Source organism: Lipotes vexillifer, unplaced genomic scaffold, assembly GCF_000442215.2.
Source record: "Lipotes vexillifer unplaced genomic scaffold, Lipotes_vexillifer_v1.1 scaffold95, whole genome shotgun sequence".
NCBI classification, from domain to species: Eukaryota; Metazoa; Chordata; class Mammalia; order Artiodactyla; family Lipotidae; genus Lipotes; species Lipotes vexillifer.
The window spans coordinates 1,220,269-1,240,083 of NW_006791458.1; positions in this window are offsets into that span (position 1 = coordinate 1,220,269).

Sequence of the window (19,815 nt, forward strand, 5' to 3'; positions counted from 1 at the left end):
CGCAGGCTCAGCGGCCATGGCTCGCAGGCCCAGCCGCTCCGCGGCATGTGGGATCTTCCGGGACCGGGGCACGAACCCGCGTCCCCTGCATCGGCAGACGGACTCCCAACCACTGCACCACCAGGGAAGCCCCCAGAGATAACTTTTTATATCAGAAAGACTCATTTGGATGGCAGGGCAAACATTTTTTTACCAAACATTTGCTCATCTCATCTTCCTGTGAATTGTCTTCCTCCCTTCTAAGACTCCAGATCCCTTACGCCTTCTCCTTAGCTCAGGATGGTATGTAAGCCTCAGTCACCTGACTGCTGGGGAGTCTCAACTTTACAGGCCTCTCATACGTACAAAACTTGTTTTTCTCCTGTTAATCTGTCATGTGTCAATTTAATTATTAGACCAGCCAAAGAGCCTAAAAAGTTAGAAGGAGACAGTTTTCCACCTCTACATGTTCCATAAGGAGTGAGCACCATTGTCCATGGATCCCTAGGTGCTCTGATGCATCCTATCCTGTGATTCAAAGAGATCACTGTGTGTGCGCTGTCCCCAACTTAGAAGGCCCAACTGGCAACCTTCCACATTCATACTGTTGTTATCACAAGTCACACACACACACACACTCTTAGTCCTTAAAACCAACAACTTGTGTTAAAACTGGCCTACTTACTACAACCAATGTAGTCACTCATGCCAATTATCAGCTGAGTGAATTGACAGAACAATAATTAGAAAAAGCAATGAACCCACACACCTACGGTCAATTAATCTTTGAAGGAGGCAAGAATATACAATGGAGAAAAGACAGTCTCTTCAGCAAGTGGTGTTGAGAAAGCTGGACAGCCACATGTAAATCAATGAAGTTAGAACACTCCCTAATACCATACCATGTGGAATCTAAAACATGACACAAATGAACATATTTACAAAACAGAAACAGACCCACAGACGTAGAAAACAAAGTTAGTTACCCAAGAAGAAAGAGGGTGGGGGAGGGATAAGTTAAGAGCTTGGAATTAGCAGATACAAACTATTATATATAAAATAGATAAATAACAAGGTCCTACTGTGTAGCACAAGGAAGTGTATTCAATATCCTGTAGTAAACCATAATGGAAAAGAATATGGGGGAAAAAAAGAAAAAACAATGGGCTAAGTCATGAGGTGGAATAATTTTTGATCACATGGCTTTATGTGCAGACATGCAAATCATATACTTTTCCAACAAAGCAACAATTTTTACCAAGACAATATCTCTCTGAAAAGCTAACAGCACATGTGGTGAGATATCAAAGATGAGTTTCTAGCATGAGTTTAAGGATAGTTTGAGATTTCAAGGCTATAAACTCAGGGGGAAAATATAAATGCATAAAAGAAGCAAAAGAAGAATCTTCAAGAGAACTGAGCTGAAACTCTCGAAGAGGGTAGTCATTGCAGAGTATTTTACATCACAAAACAAGGATCAAGATTTCCTGGTCAAAGCCTGATTGCAGAGGTTTTCAGGCTTATTGACTCATAAGAAAAGTTTGAGTTGATTTTCATTTGAATTCAATTCAAAGGACCCTGGAGCAAAAAAGAGTGCTTAGGAAGCTTGTTAGAGGGATATTTGCCAAAAAAGGAAGCCAGCACTTGCATTTCCGACTTCACTGCTCTCAGATTTTTATAAAGCCTCTTTAAGAACAGAAAAGAAGAAAATACCATGTAGCCTTTACATTCCCCATTTGATTTTTGCTTCTTAATAAATGTTTGCAAAAGCATGCATTTGGGGGTTGCTTTTTCCTTCGTTTCTGTTCAAGATTAATGTTGGTATTTTTAGGGTATACCAAGTTTCCATAGGGTAATACCAATTCACAGCGTCACTCCTGTGGGAAATAAGGACTTACATTAAGTCAGCTAAATTTGCCAGCAGAAAACAATTAGATTAGGAGCTGCAGCTTAAGTATATTCAGAGTAGCCATAAGATCACCTGTGCCTTGGGAGGAGTTATGGGAACATGCCAGAATCTTTCCTTAAGGAGAAATGTAACTTCTTTACTGCCATTTTTTGATGTTGCACCTCAGTCTGTGAAAGGGGAAAAGTCTGGCCACCGCAGTAGTAGAAGTATAGACTTTGGAGCCCAAGAGACCCGCATTTAAATCCTAACTGGGATCCTAACTGGGCTCCTTGTGATATGTTTGATCTTCAAGAGGCCACTTAAGCTTCTAGGACTGGGCCTCTTCATTGTGAAATGGTAAGGATAATACCTACTTTGCAAGGTGACGGTAAGTTTTAGAGATAATATACTTAACAACACCTGGCACATAAGATAGACCAAATAAATTGTGGCCATAGTTATTTTGTTTTTGATGATGAGATTCATGATGTTTTTATTAGAGGTTTGGGATCATTTTCAAACAACCTCCTGGCTCTTTACCTGTGGATCTCTGGAATACGCCATACGATTCCAGTGCATTGTTATAAATCCCTGTTTTTATTTTGTAATTCATCTCAATTCTGCTCAGCTGTGGGCATGATGCTGGGGCAAAGTGTGCAAACACGAATGATCCCTTGCCCTCAAGGAATTTAAATTAAATTTGTGTTTATTGTGCTGAGTGCTCAGCCCCAACTCAGAGGACACCAGCGAACCTCAGTCCTCTTGAGTTTACTTGTTTGTTTGTTCATTTGTTTATTCAGCAAACACTTATGTTCCTACCGTATGCCAGTGCCTTCTCAGATCTTGCACCAGACACAGTCTCCTCAAGGAGCTCTCTAGAGGGGAAGCAGAGGGAACAGGCAGTGAGAGCACAAGTAATTGGTACTGTGCCCTGCTTAAAACTCGGAGAAATGACAGTGAGGACGTCAGTGTAGGTACACTCTTCCTGGCCAGGGTTCCACCCTGAGTGCCTGGGTGAGTCCTACCCTGTGGCAGCAACACTGTGACTAATGAAAGCCCCTTGAGAAGCCCCCCTTATTTCTTTGGCTTCTAGACCAAGTTCCCGCTCTGAGCACTTAGCTTTCTCCTTCCTCTCAGCCTGGCCCTCCATGGCCCTTCCAAACTGAGACCCCCTACCAACCATAGGAAAACCCAGCCTGTTTTTCCATCCCGATCCTAGCATCCCACCTTATGCTTGGCATCTTGCTTTGGCTACATCCCAGAGAGCCCTTCTTAGAAGTTCTAGCAGGAGATGGGGCAGGGGAGTGATTGGACATCAGAAGAGCTGGTTACAAGCCCAGGTCCAGAGGCCAGACAGGTGTGGCTTCCAATCTGGACTCTGCCCCTGTGGACTGTGGGATCTTCAGAAAGATATGCAAACTCTCTGAGCCCTATTTCCTCTTCTGTCACATGGAAATAACAGTAGTTCTCAGCTGCTAGGGCTCTTGTGGATTAAATAAGTTAATGCTTGCCAAGGCCATAGCTTAGTGTTTGACATTTGATAAGCCCTCCACCAATTTATTCCTGTTGAAGCAGGCACACTCCAAAAATGCTGCAGTTTGGAACAAACTGCCATAAGTTCAGTGAGGGCTTGAGCTTTGAACGGGGGAGATGGCTCTGAGGGATCTCTCCCCTTCTCTAGAAAAAGAGAGGAAAATGAGAAGGAGTAAATGAATCACGCAGAAGGAGGAGTAGAGCATTGAAAACATGCATACATGCCCAAAAGGCACACCGGCCTTGCCCTCCACCCAAATTATTGCAGTGTAACCGTCATTTTTGCTTCAGACTTTTTTTTTTAGGTTGACATACAGTTGAAGTTTCTTGTGTTACCCCAACTTCCCTCCTTCTCCAAACATAACTATTGTCCTAAATTTGGTATTAATTATTCCCATGCATGTTTTTATATCATAATAAGTATGTATAAATCTATAGACAGTATATCACATTCTTTTAAACCCTATATAAACGGCACTTCCGATAGAAACTCTTTGTTGCCTACTCAGTATTTATTTATTAGTCGACCTACTTCAATATTTACTTTTCTTCTTTGCAGAGCAAGTAGTTTGTTCTGGGCAACAGTGCATCCAGCTAAAGGCCTACATTTCCCGCCTTCACTCGCTGCTAGAGAGGCAGCTAGTGAGATGAAGGTGAAGGTCATTGGCCAGTGTTTCTGGAATGACCCTTTGAAGAGACTCAGCTGCCAGGTGTACCCTTGCTCTTCCTCCCGTTTTCCTCCTTCCTACCTGGAATATGAGTGAGGTGGATGAAGCTCCAGTAGCTCTTTGGTTTATAACACACCTGGAGGTTGGACGCCAGTGCTAAACATGGTGGAGCAGAAAGGCCTGTGTCCCTCATTACCCTGGAGCTTGTGTAGCAGCCAGCCTTGGAGACCTACCTCTAGATTTGTTTTGTGTCATGACTAAATATCCTGGTTAAGGCACGTTTTGTTACTGTGGTTAAATGCAGTTGAAGCTAAGCCTAATCATACTAACCAGAGAATCAGAGAATCATCCTGTGTGTATCATCTTCCAAATTGAATTTTTGTTCAACATTATATTTTCATTGCTCAGCATTCTATTTATTTTACAAGACAGGTATAGGGTTTAAAGCACCCATTCTGGAATTAGACAGGGTGGGTCACAGCCCAGCTCTGGCACTGACAGCTATGAGACCTTGGGTAACTGCTCAAACTTCTCTGTATCTTAGTTTGCTCATCTATAAAATGGGAATGATAATAGTACCCTTATCACAGGATTGGCAAGGGAATTAAATGAGTTAATATTCACATGCAAAGTGCTTACAATTGCACCTACAGCAACATGATAAGTAAACCTGTAGAGACTTATTAACTATGGTTTTGCAGCTTATTGATGGTGATATAGTTCAATTTTAACTGCCATATAATATTCCATTGTATAAACATGCTGTAATTTATTTTTTCTATGTTTGATGGATTTTTAAGTTGTTTCCATTTTTAACTTTTACTAAATGATGGTGCATTGAACATGTCTCCTTCTTTACACGTGTGCGAGTTTCTCCAGGGTATCTACCTAGAAGTGGAAATGCTCAGTCCAGGGCCATGTGCACTTTCCACCTGGCTTGATAGAGCTAATTTGCTTTCCCAAGTGGTCATACCAATCTGTCTAAGAAAGTGCCCATTACAGCTCATCTTCCCCAAATCCCAACGTAATTTGACTTCTTATTTTTTGCCCATCTGATGTTGTAGCAAGGTATCACTTTGCTGTTGTTTAAATTTGTGTTTCCCTGATCAGTAGTGAAGCTGGAAATAATTTCATGTGACTTGGAGGCGTTTGGGTGCTCTCTTCTGTGAACAACCTGTTCTTATCATCTCTCATTTTTCTTCAGGGTCGTTTACCTTTTCCTTTTTGAATTTGTATCTATAATAATGTTACAAAAATATCTTCCCAATCTGTGGCTTGTCTTTCCACATTCTTTAGGGCATAGAAATTTTAATATAGTCAAATTTATCAAACTTTAATTATTGATGTCTGTGCCTTAAGAGTTCCCTCTCAACTTAAGGTCATAGGGATTTTCTCCTATATTTTGTTTTAAATTCCTCTCCCCACGAGGGGAGTCTTGGCTGCACCCGCGATTGTTTTTCGTACGTGCAGTGTGAAATAGAAATTGGTTGCTTCTGTATGAGTTAACAGTGATCTCAACACTATTGATTGAGCAGTCCGTCCACCCACACTGATTTGTAAGGCTACCTCTGTCACTTACTGAGTCCCCATATGTACACGAGTCTGTTGCCCAGCTCTCTGGTGTGTATCATCTGTCTGCTTGCTATCCTAGTGCCAGTGCGCACTGCCTAAATCTCATTCTCTAAAGGGTCTTTAGTCCATGAGAACCCTGTTTTTTTGGCCTCGTGCAGATAAATCAAATCATAGTTAGGATGGATTTTCCCCTGTTCAGACAGCTCTTCCAGCTTTATGTAAGACAAGTCTCAGTGCCACAGGGACACAGCAGAAGGGAGAAAGAGGTTTAACTCAAACCTGCATCTTCCCTCTCTTCTCAATATATACCCTGTGGTGTTTCAGACTCCAAAACCCATACGTGCATCCTGCCACCATCAGAGTTTACTCTACATGATGCTGTACTCAACAGTACCCCCCAACTCTACTTGATAGCAAAGCCATTTTGTCTTTCTAATGGTCCAAAGAAAGGGAAAGGTGCCTAGATGCAATATTTATAGCCTGGATAGTGATGAAGCACTTGGGACAGGAACCATTATACTGGAGATGTAAAACATCACCAAATCCCCACATGCACAACTCTAAAAAGGTTGAGAAAATTAGAAATAAAGTATCTGCTTACCAGATGGAGTGTTATCTCCTTGGCTCTTTCATAAAAGGCCAGAATGAAGTGATTAGGAGGTGGGAAGGACAGTGAGTGTAGCTACCTACATGTGTTAATTTGCTTTTATCTCAATTTTCTGTATCAGAATAATAGGCCAAACAAAGTGCCTCAGAGAGAATGCTGATTTTGCTTTATTAATCAGGTAACAAAACCCCTGCAACACCCTAAGTAAATGTTTAAATTGTTGCCTACCCCCGCTGGGCACCAGGAAATGTCAGTGGGTCTGCTTAAGCAGCCTCAATCAGAATTCAATCAGACAAGAACATAAAAAGCAAGGCCCAGTGGTTTTTCTAAACATCCAGGATCTCTCACCAAGGACTGAGGTTTAATGAAGAGGGGAGAATTGGGCCTCGGGGACCAAGTCTTCAGAAGGGGTAAATTTCCTGGAGAAGTGCGCGGCCCCCAAGCTCCATCAAGCAGTCCAGCCGGGGAACATCGCTCTGCCATTCACCTTCAAGCTGATCATGGCTGATTGATTTATCACTGTGCTGGTTCTCCCCTATCTCCATAGGCCTTTGCCATTTAAGGCAGAAGAGTATTTAAATGGTGAAACCTGTTTTCCTACTTTCTTCCCATTTCTTTTTTGTCTATTTTCTCTCTCCTTCTGTCTCTGGGTATATGATCTCACCATAGGAAACCACAGTCATATTCTCCTTTACAATCTTGTAGACCTCCATTCACTCACCCAATATTAACAAACTTTACTGTGGGAAATAAACATTAACAACTGTGGTCTATTATTCTTCACAAAGCCGTATGTGGATCTGTGTGCCCCTCTCCTGAAGGTAAATTGTGCATATTACAAAAAAGGAAAAAGCGTATGTGATGTTGTCACATGGCAATGCAAAGTCTCTGTCCAGAAATTTGCTTGCTTGCAGTTTACTGGGTCTTAAAATAGCCAGAGAACCTTTCAGAGTCTGAAATGAGGCAAGAAGCTTGCGATTAGCTCTTCTCAAGAGTCCAAAGTTACTGTCCTGAAGAGCTAGCCCCTGCCCACCCACACCACCTCAGGGCTCTACCATAGTGGGAGAGATAGGAGGAGTGTGGGTCGCATGAGAAAGTCACTTAGTATCGTTTCAGATAGGAATAGAAGGATATGAAAACAAACAATCCACCAACAAATATTTAACCGATTGAGTCTCTTGCTGCCAGTGATCAAGTATTGTGGCACTTGGGTCAAGCTCTGTATTTTTCTCTAATTTGAAATGCTTTGTAACTTGAGAAATTGTAAAATGCCAAGGTAAAACCCAAATAAAGTTTGTAGTTTAATTAATTGTAGTGTATGGACACTAATTTCTCATTTTGACAAATGTATCCTGGTTTTGTGACGTTAGGAGAATCTCCGGTGAAGGAAATCTCTGTACTATCTTTGCAACTCTTCTGTAAACCTAAAATTATTCCAAAATCAAAAGTTTATTTTCAAACAAACAATCACAGGGCAATCACAGATGTCTCAAATTATAGGAGTAAACATAAATGGCTCACACTGACATAGAAAAACCAAAAGCCATTCGTCCAGCCTATACATTAGGAAACTGATGTCAGCTCTACCGCTGATTATTTTTGTGACCTTAAGCACGTCACCTAACCTCTCTTCTTTTTATTTATTATTCCAGAGAAAAAGCGCAATCAGATTGATCTGCAAAATATGGAAAAGTTCAGAATTATCCACAGTCATACCCTCCAAGGCATGATTTCACCAAATATGAAAATTCAGTAGCAGCAGATTTACTTCTGCACATCTAGTTGACCCAGGCAATTTCAGTTCTGGTATATGCAAATATCACGTCATTTCTAACAGAACAAGGAACTAAAGAGGAAGAAGGTGGTACACTGGAAGTAGAGATGGGAGTGACATAATACCGAAAGATAAAGAACTGTGAATTGTGATCTTAGAACCGCACCCTGGGTCTATAGGGAAAGCCTTTGCTGAGAGGTATGAGAGTATTTTGTTACAAGCACTTTGATCAGAATTCCTTCCGAGCAGAGTGAAGGACATGTAACACTGTGTTATGGGAAGGTACTTTCAGAAGCACGTCCCCAATAATTTGCCCATCTCAAAAATCCAGTCATTCAGAGTCTCTGAGATCTGAGGAGCCAGAAATCAAAAGCTCTGAGTCATAAATCAACAATTTTGTTTTCATGCTTCATATCAGATGCTAGTGACAAACAAAATTAATTTCAAGTTTCTCGTGTTAGCTGAGGCAAGCATTAAAATGTTCCAGGGAGCAGATTCTGAGTGAAATTGTGCCATACCTATGGTTATTTTAAAAGATAAATGTCATTGATATTGATTGACATGCTACCTTGATTGCTTTGTTCAAAATATTTTTTATTACGCTCTCAAATTTGGTCGCAAGGAACAAGAACCTCTACTACGAGTTCTGAAGTTTCTTAACCACAGGTTCTCCTAAATGGTCATATTGAGGAACTTAACACCTACAGCTGGGGAGAACCAGTATAATACAGACCCAGCCTACCTGAAAGGATTATTTGGAGGGTAAAGTGGAATACAGTCATACCTCATTTTATTGCACTTCTCAGATACTGCTTTTTTTACAGATTGAAGGTTTGTGGCACATCTGCTTCGAGCGAGTCTACCGATACCACTTTTCCAATGGCATTTGCTCACTTCGTGTCTCTGTGTCACATTTTGGTAATTCTCCCAATATCTCAAACCTTTTCATTACAGGTCATTATGGTGGCCTGTGATCAGTGATCTTTGATGTTACTATTGTATTTGTTTCAGGGAGCCCCGAACCACACCCATATAAGACATTGAACTTGATTGTTATTACATAAACTTCGTTGATAAAGCAGTGGCAGGGCTTGAGAGGACAGACTCCAGTTTTGAAAGACGTTCTACTGTGGGTAAAATGCTATCAAGCAGCATTTCATTGCAGCGAACTTCATTGTTCTTTTTAAGAAACTTGTACAGCCACCCTAACTTTCAGCAAGCACGACCCTGATCGGTCAGCAGCCATAGACATAATGCTCTTGCATACTTAATAGGCTACAATGTAGTGCAAACATAACTTCAAATGCCCTGGGAAACCAAAAAATTCATGTGACTTCACTTTATTTTGCAACATTCACTTTATTGTGGTGGTCTGGAACTGAACCTGTAATATCTCTAAGGGTATGCTTGTAATAGAGTTGAAGTTCTTTGAAATTTTTAAAAATAATATTAATATACACGTTTTTTATTCATCAGAGAAATCAAGCATGTCTTGGTGCCTATCCTGGCACTGGGAAAGGAGGCGTAAAGTGCTGACTGCTCCCAGAAGACACTGGTGGGTAGCGTGGTGACTACCCTGTAGAAGCCCTCAATCCCAACAAGTACATAGGCTTAATATACAGAACTAGAAGCTAAAACGGGATAAGGACAGGGTGCTACGAGGCACGTGAGTTGCCCCTCAGTCATATATCAGGACAAAGGAAGGCTTTTTGGGGGAGGTAACATCTAAGTCCTAAAAACAAATGAGTGGAAATTAGCTAGGTTTTGGGGGGATGGGAGCTAGGGAGTGCTGGTGGTGTTGGTTGTGACAGAGACAGGCGCAAAAGGAAATAAAATAATTTCCTATGATTAGAGCATGAACGAGAGATTAACAAAAGATGAGGCGGGAAAGAGAGACCATCGCTAGTTCACGGAGGGAAGGAGCTGTCAGTTATGTTAAAATTTTGTTCCTTATCCTGTCTGAGGGAAACTGAAGCCAGAATGGGGTTTTTTTGTTTTGTTTTAATAAATTTATTTATTTATTTTTTGCTGCATTGGGGGTTCGTTGCTGTACGCAGGCTTTCTCCAGTTGCGGCGAGCGGGGGCCTACTCTTTGTTTTGGTGTGCAGGCTTCTCATTGCGGGGGCTTCTCTTGTGGCAGAGCATGGCCTCTAGGCACACAGGCTTCAGTAGTTGCAGTGCGTGGGCTCAGTAGTTGCGGCCAGCAGGCTCTAGTGTGTGGGATCAGTAATTGTGGTGCACGGGCTTAGCTGCTCCGTGGCATGTGGGATCTTCTCGGACCAGGGCTCGAACCCATGTCCCATGCATTGGCAGGTGGATTCTTAACCACTGCACCACGAGGGAAGTCCCCAGGATGGGTTTTGAGCAAGGTTATGACATAAATGGATGGACAATTTGATGACGTCTTTCTGACTTTACTGTGGAAAAACAGATTGCGTGGGGGCAGGGTGGTTGGAAGCAGAAGGACAAACTATGAAACTGTTCAAGTAATCAAGGCAAGAGATGCGAGTGGCCTGGACTGGGGTGGTGGCAGTGGGCCCAGAAAAGAGTCAACAGAACTGACAGATATGTAGAGGTTACAATAAACAGGACTTGGTAACTGATTGGATACACTGGATGAGAGAAGAATCAAAAGCTTGGGCAACTGAAAGGGTAGCATTGCCATTCCATGGAGATAGGAAAGAGGGGATAATAGCAGATGTAGGAGTAAAGATAGTGAGTTTACTTGGAGACAAACTGAGTTTGAGATTCTTAAGAGATGTCCAAGTGGTGATGTCCAAAAGACAGTTGGATCTTTCCTGAAATTTCTCTCCACTTTGAGAATAGAAGTTTGGAACATATGGAGGCCTTTTGAGAACCTTGTTATTAATATATTAATCTAATAAAAGAGGAGAAATAAAAATGAGAGAGTAAGTTATTTCTTTGGAAATAAGAGTATGTTCAGTCCAAAGTATGTGTGAGAGAGTAACTCGACCAAAATGGTTGGATGAAAAAGGTGCATTTCTGAAAAGAGAAAAGATCAGCCACTTAGCAATTATGTGCTGTGAGATCATTTACCTTTTATGGTAAGGCTGGCATCTGGGGAGGAAATAATCTGCCCCCTGGCAATATCCCTCATCAGGGGCACTCATCCCCTTGATTTCAGAAAAGTCAGAGTGAATTAAGGCTGAAGTGAAAGTGTGAGAGACATACCTGGGGCTTCACCATTACCTGGTCCAATTCCTTCCTTTTATAGAGAAAGGAACTAGGACAAGGCCCAGAGAGTGTGACTGACCTGCCCATGGTCACACAGCTGGTCAGTGGGATGTGTAAGCCAGATGTCAGCTTGGTGTCTTCCTCTGCCCTTTAAAATCCAGATGAGAGCAACCTGAGCCCCCATCCCATATCCTATGGAAAACCCCATATGCCACCACTTCCCCTGCCCCCAACTTCTGTGAATTCCTGTGGGACTGACGTTTCTCCCAGTCATCTCTGGTTCTCATTCCCAGCATTTGCCAAATTTCTCACTCTCTACTCCTTCTTGTGGCTCTTCCTTTAGCTTCTCCCACTGGCATTGAGCCAAATATGGGGACGCCTCCTTCTGGATTTTTAGACCTCTACCCCCAGTCAAACGGTACCAATCAGACAAGGCCACTCTGTGTTGCAAAGTTTTACTAACAATTTTAAAGTAACATGGATGGATATTATATCACATTATAATATCATACATATTTGTAAGTGAATATTGTTTAAAGTACCATTTATACCATGGAATATTATTCAGCCATAAAGAAATAAGGAAATCTTATCATTTGTAACAACATGGATGTATCCTAAGGATGGATTATGCTAAGCAAAATAAGCCAGACAGAGACAAATGCTGTATGATCTCACTTATATGTGGAATATAAAACAAACAAAAAACAAGTTCATAGATGCAGAGAACAGATTAGTAGTTGCTAGAAGTGGGTGTGGGCGGTGAAATGTATGAAGTCAAAAGGTACAAACTTCCAGTTATAAAATTAAGTCATGTGTAGTGTACAACATGGCGACTATAGTTAATAATGATTTGAAAGTTACTAAGAGAGTAGACCTTAACAGTTCTCATCACAAGAAAAAAAAATTTGTTACTGTGTATGGTGACAGATATTAACTAGACTTCTTGTGCTAATCATTTGCAAAGTATACAATTATAGAATCATTATGTTATACACCTGAAACTTATATAATGTTATATGTCCATTGTACCTCAATTTTAAAAAATAGCCCCTCTACCCTTTTTGGACAACACAAGCACCAACCTGCTCGCATCTTAATCTCATTTTTCATGCTTTTGGCAACTGATTCTCTCCCGTTCCCTTTCCTGTTTCCTCTTCCCCTTAATTCTTGTCCCCTTGCCTTTCATCCCAGGTACTAATCAGAGGATATTCCCTCCCTAGAGAAACCCTGGAGGTACCCGCTAAAACATCCATTTTTCTCACCCCGCTTAACAAATCTGGTCCTACACTCTTTGCATTAAGCCAGGTGACTCGTCCATCTGACCTTGTAGAAAGCTCCTCCCAAATCTCCCAGGTCCTGCTCCCTGCCTGTCCCCACCTCAGGCTTTCCTGGGCTTGTTAGTCAGCATGAAACTCACATAAGCAGGCATATGTTTTTTTTTTTTTTTTTCCTTGCGTTATGCGGGCCTCTCACTGTTGTGGCCTCTCCCATTTGCGGAGCACAGGCTCCGGACGCGCAGGCTCAGTGGCCATGGCTCACGGGCCCAGCCGCTCCGCGGCATGTGGGATCTTCCCGAAACGGGGCACGAACCCGCGTCTCCTGCATCGGCAGGCGGACTCTCAAGCACTGCGCCACCAGGGAAGCCCAGCAGGCATATGTTTTGAGTGACGTGAACTGAGCCAGTCAGTGTATACTGTTGTCTTTTAATTGCTTTCAGCCCTGCAGACTTTGAACAACTTTCTTCACCCTTCAGCTCAGCACTGATTTATTCAGCTTCTGCGAGCAATTTATTCACTTTTAATCAGACCCAACTTATTATTTTGTCGGTAAAACAAGCCAAAAGAATCTATAAAACAACTTTTCAGTGAAATCACATTTCTGCCTGGAGGGATGTAAAAAATGAAATTGCGCATCTCATTTTACCTGCCTCTTACAAAGACAGGATTGCCCACATTGTCTTTTTATTTCCCAAGACCTTTTGTCTTTCATTAAGGAAAAGACTTGGGAAATCAGGCTTGGAGTAGAGGGGAGAAAATGGGAAAAGGTCATTTTCAATGGAGAACAGATATGTGAGCGCATAAGGCAGGGCCTCTCCAGGTTGGTTCTTTGGCAACCCCTGCCATAGAATATCTGGGAACTGGTTAAGAGAGCAGATTCCCCACCCTAGCCTCGGGCTTTCTGACTAGTAGGTCTGAGAGGTGGGGACAGCAGATGGGGCTTCTCACTTGCCTATTCTTATACTTTCTGGACCAACGCCTGCTTCTTCTGGATACCCAAGCCCTCATATTCACTAATTGGCCACTTCTGCTTCCCCAGGAACTTGCCTCATCCTTCCTAGTCATCCAGGTTTTCTTCCATCTCTGACAACCACCACTCCTTGATGTCTGCATTTATTCAATTCCCCGTTGATAGCCTATCCAGTTACCTTTCCTGTGTATACATCTCATGTCTGCAATTATTTTGTTAGGTCAGGAACTGTGCATTACAGATCAGTCTCTAGGCCAAATACCCTGCGTGCAGTCCTGAGCTCCCTCTACTACATCAGTGTTTCCAACCTTTCAGAGCCCAAAGATCTCTTTTGTCATCAAAGAATTATACAACCTCCACCTGGAATTTGCTATAATTTATTTGAAAAAATGCATAGCAGCTGAATCCAATTGTGTATTTGGTAATGCCTTTATACAAATTTACAGTATATCTATCTTAAAAGTATCTGCCACGCTTTAAAATAGGGGCTCTCATATGTATGCACCATATAATGTGTTCCATCTACAGACTGTGCCAGGAGCACATGGGAATTCTCTGACCTCTTGCTCTCAGCGGTCTACCTCAAGGGCAATGTTGAAGGGCCAGAGTTTAGGAGCTACTCTCTCGGCCTCAAATTTGAACTAGGACACGCAAGCAGAAGGTGTCAGAGTCTTTGGAAAATGTAAACTCTTTCTTCAGCTAACGGCAATAATGCCGTTCTGACCATGTCCTGTCGTCATGCTGCCACGTTACTCCAGTAGCACTCACTGGATTAATCTGTTATTTAACTCTCTGAAGAAACGTCTTTTAATCTGCGACCTGGCGGAGACAACCAATACCCACCAAAGATTCTGTGTGCTTCCCACGTAGTCCAGCCTCCCTTGCAGTTAGGATGAGGTCATGTGACTGATTCTGGCCATTTGACTGTGAGCAAAGTAATGTTATTCACTTCTGGGTCCTTGTCATGGCTATATTTAAAGCCACATGTCGAGATCATGGGGTGGAGGGAGCCTGGATCCCTGAGTCACTGGATGGAGGTGAGTTACTTGGACCTGCAAACTCTTCATAGGCTGTGCTAAACCACTGAGATTTGGAGCTTATTTGTTTCACAGCCTAGCCTAGCTTAAAAGTGAAAAAAGAGCTTTTAAGGAAAGGAACTACTAAATGCCTAGATCCATGCACCAAGAAAAGGAGAGAGAGAGGGAGAGCTTGGAGTGTTTGAGAATATTGAGCAGCAAGGAAAGAGGTAGGCAGGTGCTGCATCCTATAAAGAAATGTAGGCCACAGTGAGAAGTCTCGATTTTGTACAAAGGCAATCATAAAGGGCATTAATAAGAGAACTGACATGATCTAACTTATACTTTAGAAAAATAACCCTGGCTGCCATGTGAAGGCTAGATTGGAAAGGGAACAAGCAAGGATGTAGGAACCAGTTAAAAGTTTGTTGCAGTCATCCAAGACAAGAGATGCTAATGCCTTTTTTTAAAAGGAAGCAGTAGAAATGTTGAGAAGCTGATGGATTTGAAGAATATTCAGAAGACAAAAATGGATAAAACACAAAGATAGATTGGCTGTATCAAATGAAGGAGGAATCAAAGGTAATGACTAGGTCATTTGGGTAACTGGAGATGCTATTCATAGAAATAAGGACTACTGGAGCCAAAGTGAATTTTGGAGAGAATCCAGGAGTTCTAGAAATGATAAAGTTGAGATACTCAGCAAAGAAGTAGAGATGGCAGGTAGGCAGTGGGATTACCTCTGTCCAATACTCCATGAGTGAGGTTTGAGCTCCACATACACTGAATGGGAGATAAGCTTGCTGGATAACTGGTGGTGCCCTAAATGCTAATGAACTCGGAGGATAATGACGTTTAACATGGCAGACTACAGAAATATCTTCTCATCTGTTTAAAAAATAGTTGTCCTTGCAAATCTGTTGGAGTAAGTCTTTTATGGACTGAGGAGCTAAGAGAAAATCAATCGGGTAAAAAACATTAACTAGACTCGTGACGGACACTGAGTGTGGCATGCTGATAATACGTAAGTTTTATAAAAATCTATCTTTTGTTCGTTCCTTTCCCACAAAGGTCCTGTAGGATTTCATTTGTCAGCTATTTTCATTCTCCTACAGAACTGCATCCTTTGGTTAATTTTGTTTAAGGTGATTGCTGTTTCGTTCTCACTCTCCCCACACCTTTCACACTACTCCCACTTTCACCAACCTCTAAAGGCAGCCATCCTCACCCCACCCTGTGCAAGGGCCTGCAGACTTGGTTCTTATTCAGTATTTCTTCCTCTCTACAGGAAGGCAGCATCTGGCATCCTAATTATAGGACACGTTTTGTGGTCTGTGAATGAGGCACAATCACATCTTTTGCCCTTCCCTTTGGGAAGGACAGAGCACTGTCTAGTACTTACAGGAACTGATGGCACATAGCAGCTCTATGTAGACTCTTGTACTGAATTCAAGGCAAATGGAGACTCTGAGGTTGAGGCATCCACAAGGCTTCTGCCTGAGCTGAACTCTACTGCAGGATAAGGTCTCCCCTTTGGCCATTCCTTTGTCATGAAGCCTTACTGAACTTTCCTGGACGGGTCCCAGAACTAGAAACCTTAGTGAGCGGCTCTCAAACTATGATTTCTGTTTTCTGGCCTGCAACCAAAGACATTTCTTTGAATCTAAGACGCTATCAATTTAATAATGTTGTGAGGAAGGCTGCTGCCTAGCTCAGTTGGTAGAGCATGAGACTCTTAGTAATGTTATGAGGGTAAAAAAAAAAAAAAAAGAAACATTACTGTATCAATAATGTGACACATCCTAGGTTCAAAACAAATGTGAAAAAAAAAGTTGGACTTGCCTGGTAGCACAGTGGTTTAGAATCCTCCCGCTAATGCAGGGGACACAGGTTCAATCCCTGGTCCAGGAAGATCCCACATGCCACAGAGCAACTAAGCCTGCGAGCCACAACTACTGAGCCTGTACTCTAGAGCCCGCGAGCCACAACTACTGAGCCTGCGTGCCACAACTACTGAAGCCTGCATGCCTAGAGCCCATGCTCCACAATAAGAGAAGCCACTGCAATGAGAAGCCCGCACCCACAACAAAGGTTAGCCCCCGCTCACCTCAACTAGAAAAAGCCCATGCGCAGCAACAGAGACCCAACACAGCCAAATAAATTAAAAAAAAAAAAAAAGTTATACCTCCGATTCTAGTAAATATAGGTTTTCCTGAAATGGAGTAGGAAGAAATGACAGGTTCTACAGAGAAATTATTCTATTTCCCTTATTTTTGTTTCCTCATCTATATAATGAGTATGGGTAAAATAAGTAAAAGACTACATAAACGTGATGGCCATTTCCTTAAGCAAATCCAATCAACATAAATGGAAAAAGCAAAATGAATAAGAAATTGACGATAAGATTGTTTTATTGCAAATCTTTCCTTGATCTAGTAGAACGCTTGGGGAATGAATAGGAATGTGGTCACTGGACTTTTGCTTTGATTCAGGGTTGATGAAAAACCTTTTGTTGCTATTGCCTCTGCTGTTCTGAAACTTCTGTGAGAAGCAAACAAAAATCTTACAAAACATGTTAGCAGTCTTCCCTGCAGTAGTTGGAAATACCTCAAATAATGAAAATGACTGATACTTTCTGAGTGATTGGTGATGTTTCTGAACCTAGTTTCCAGGTAGCAAATAGAGTTACAGATGGTCTAGGACAAATGTTGTAGTAACAGGCCAACAGTTTTATTTTAATAAAAGTCAGACCTGTTAATGCCTATTAAAAAAAATAATGTGTGTCAAACTCCTAATTTCAGTTATCAGTGCTTTAGCGAAAAGCCAAAGTTGATTAAGCTTTTAAAAAGTGAGTTGACTTGAAATAAAATATACTGCATTTAATAAAACAAATGTTATTAGGGTATAGCAAGAATTGGAAAGATGACTCAAGAATGCTTGCAATTTGGGGAAAACTGATATAATTGATAGATTTGAGGACACACTAACCCCAGACTGTTTCTTCTAAGGTGGTTATTGTTTAACTCAGTGTCTAACAGGAAATTGTTCTTGTAAGGTTGACACATTTTGTCCTCAGGGTGGAGTGCTTTAAAAACCCCTGTGGTTAACTGAGGACGAAACTTTCTTAGATTCTAATTAATTCTAATATCCGGATAGTGTATTATTCTTCAAGAATCTACGTGTAGATTAAACTTAATTTTATAGGGTCCCCACGCTCCCACGGTCCTGACCAACTGATATCCTTTTCAGAGAACCGTACATGAAGGGAAAGTAATTTTCTAGTAACCACTTGTTCCTGCTTTCTAGCCCCACTTGGGTCTTTCCATTTTGAAAGTCAACATGTTTGCTGTAGCCACAGGAAGCCTGCAAATGTGGCTTCTTCCTAGGTTGCTCACTTACATCCAGACACACACACACAATTTTATGCAGTTACTTCTCACCTCTTGATCTCAGCTCAGTGAACCCCGCCTCCTCAGGGACGGGGTCACATCCCTCTGTCCTGCAATCACATTGCACCCTCTTCTCCTTTGTGGCACTTATCCTGACAAAGGTTCAATAAGTATTTTTTTGATTCAATGAATAACTGGTTAATTGACCCCTAACAATAAAAATGGAATTTGCTAAAGATGGGGTTTAGCTGAGTTCATTAAAATGTAAAAGCAAAGAACTAGGGTTAATTGAAAACATGAGCCAGGCAAGATAGAGAAAGTTTGGGAATAAGAACAGAATTTCTTAGCAAACTCTAATTAACCCAGTATTTTAGACTAATGGTCCACCGTATAGAAATACTCCTCCCCACACACACCCCATCTAGGGGACATTCTGCCCAGTGGAAAAGTGATATTGGTGCCAGAGAGGATTACTGTCTCAAGCCAGAGGTGATCTGAGTGTTCATTAGCAAAATAAGATAATCCCCAAGTTTATTGTTAGTGGAAGGTGCCATTTCGGGAAAATTAGAATGAGAGAGAGATTTTACAATCGGAAGGACCTTGGAGAGTTGCTTCAGATATGCCCCTCCCTTTCTGAAAGCAGTAATAAACCACACCTCAGATAAAAGAATTGCACAATCCCCCTTTGTTTCCTGTTCTACTTTTGGAAAGAAGTGGCTTCTCTGGAGCAAAGGGGAAGCAGTGGGTTACGGAGCTGCCTCCCCCGTCTTGGTCCGTCCAGCCCATTCTCGTGTGCTTCACGCGGCCTGGGGCCCACAGCTCTGCTGGCCTCTTCCCTGCCCAACACCCTCCAGGACTTCTTACTCTCAGCGTAATAAATAGCTCTAACAGGCCACCTCGCCCTTGCCTGCCTCTCCACCCTCACCTTTTGCTACTCTTTGTCCCCTACTTCATGGCCTCTATAGGACAGTCCTATGAACTTTCTAGAACCAGATCTTCTACCTGGAACACCCTTCCACAACCTCCTACCTAGCTAACTGTGTACACATACACATACGCATATATGTATACACACACATATACATACACACCATTGAAGTGTCTTGCCCCTTAACCCATAACTACTTTAGGATGGATTTCCTGCAAACAAGAGCCATTTCTTTCTTTTCTTTTTGTTTCTTCTTAGTATATATTGATCATCTGCTTTGTGAAAGGTCGTATGCAAGCTGCTACAGATAATACAATAGGCATGATATATGGCCCCTTCCTTCAGATTCTTTGTTTCAAATGACTAATAAAAAAGAGCTTATTTACTAAATTCATATATATTATTATTTAATTAAGTACTGACTAAATATAGCCAATTGCCTAAAAGGCTGGATCAGGTAATACATGTATGCGTGGGGACAAGAAGTAAGATTTCAATGAGTGCAGGAGTTAGGAAATGACACTAAAGTCAACTTAAGGGAAAGCAGAGCTGAGATGGTTTACTGTTGACATCATCTGAGTACCTACCTCTAACCATACTTAAATATAATCTGGCTAAATAAGTCAATCAGTTTCCTTCCTCCCCTTGTTTTTCTTTAGCTTCTTCTTGCTTATCTCTTTGTTGCTTTTTATTTTTTATTAATTTGTATTGGAGTATACTTGCTTTACGATGTTGTGTTAGTTTCTGCTATACAGCAAAGTGAATCAGCTATACGTATACATATTCCCCTCTTTTTTGGATTTCCTTCCCATTTAGGTCACAGCAGAGCACTGAGTAGAGTTCCCTGTGCTATACAGTAGGTTCTCATTAGTTATCTATTTTATACATAGTACTGTACATATGTCAATCCCGATCTCCCCATTCATCCCACCCCACCCCCTTCCGCTCTTGGTTTCCATATGTTAAGAACAATTTCTTATATAACCACCATGTAATTATCACAATCAGAAGATTTA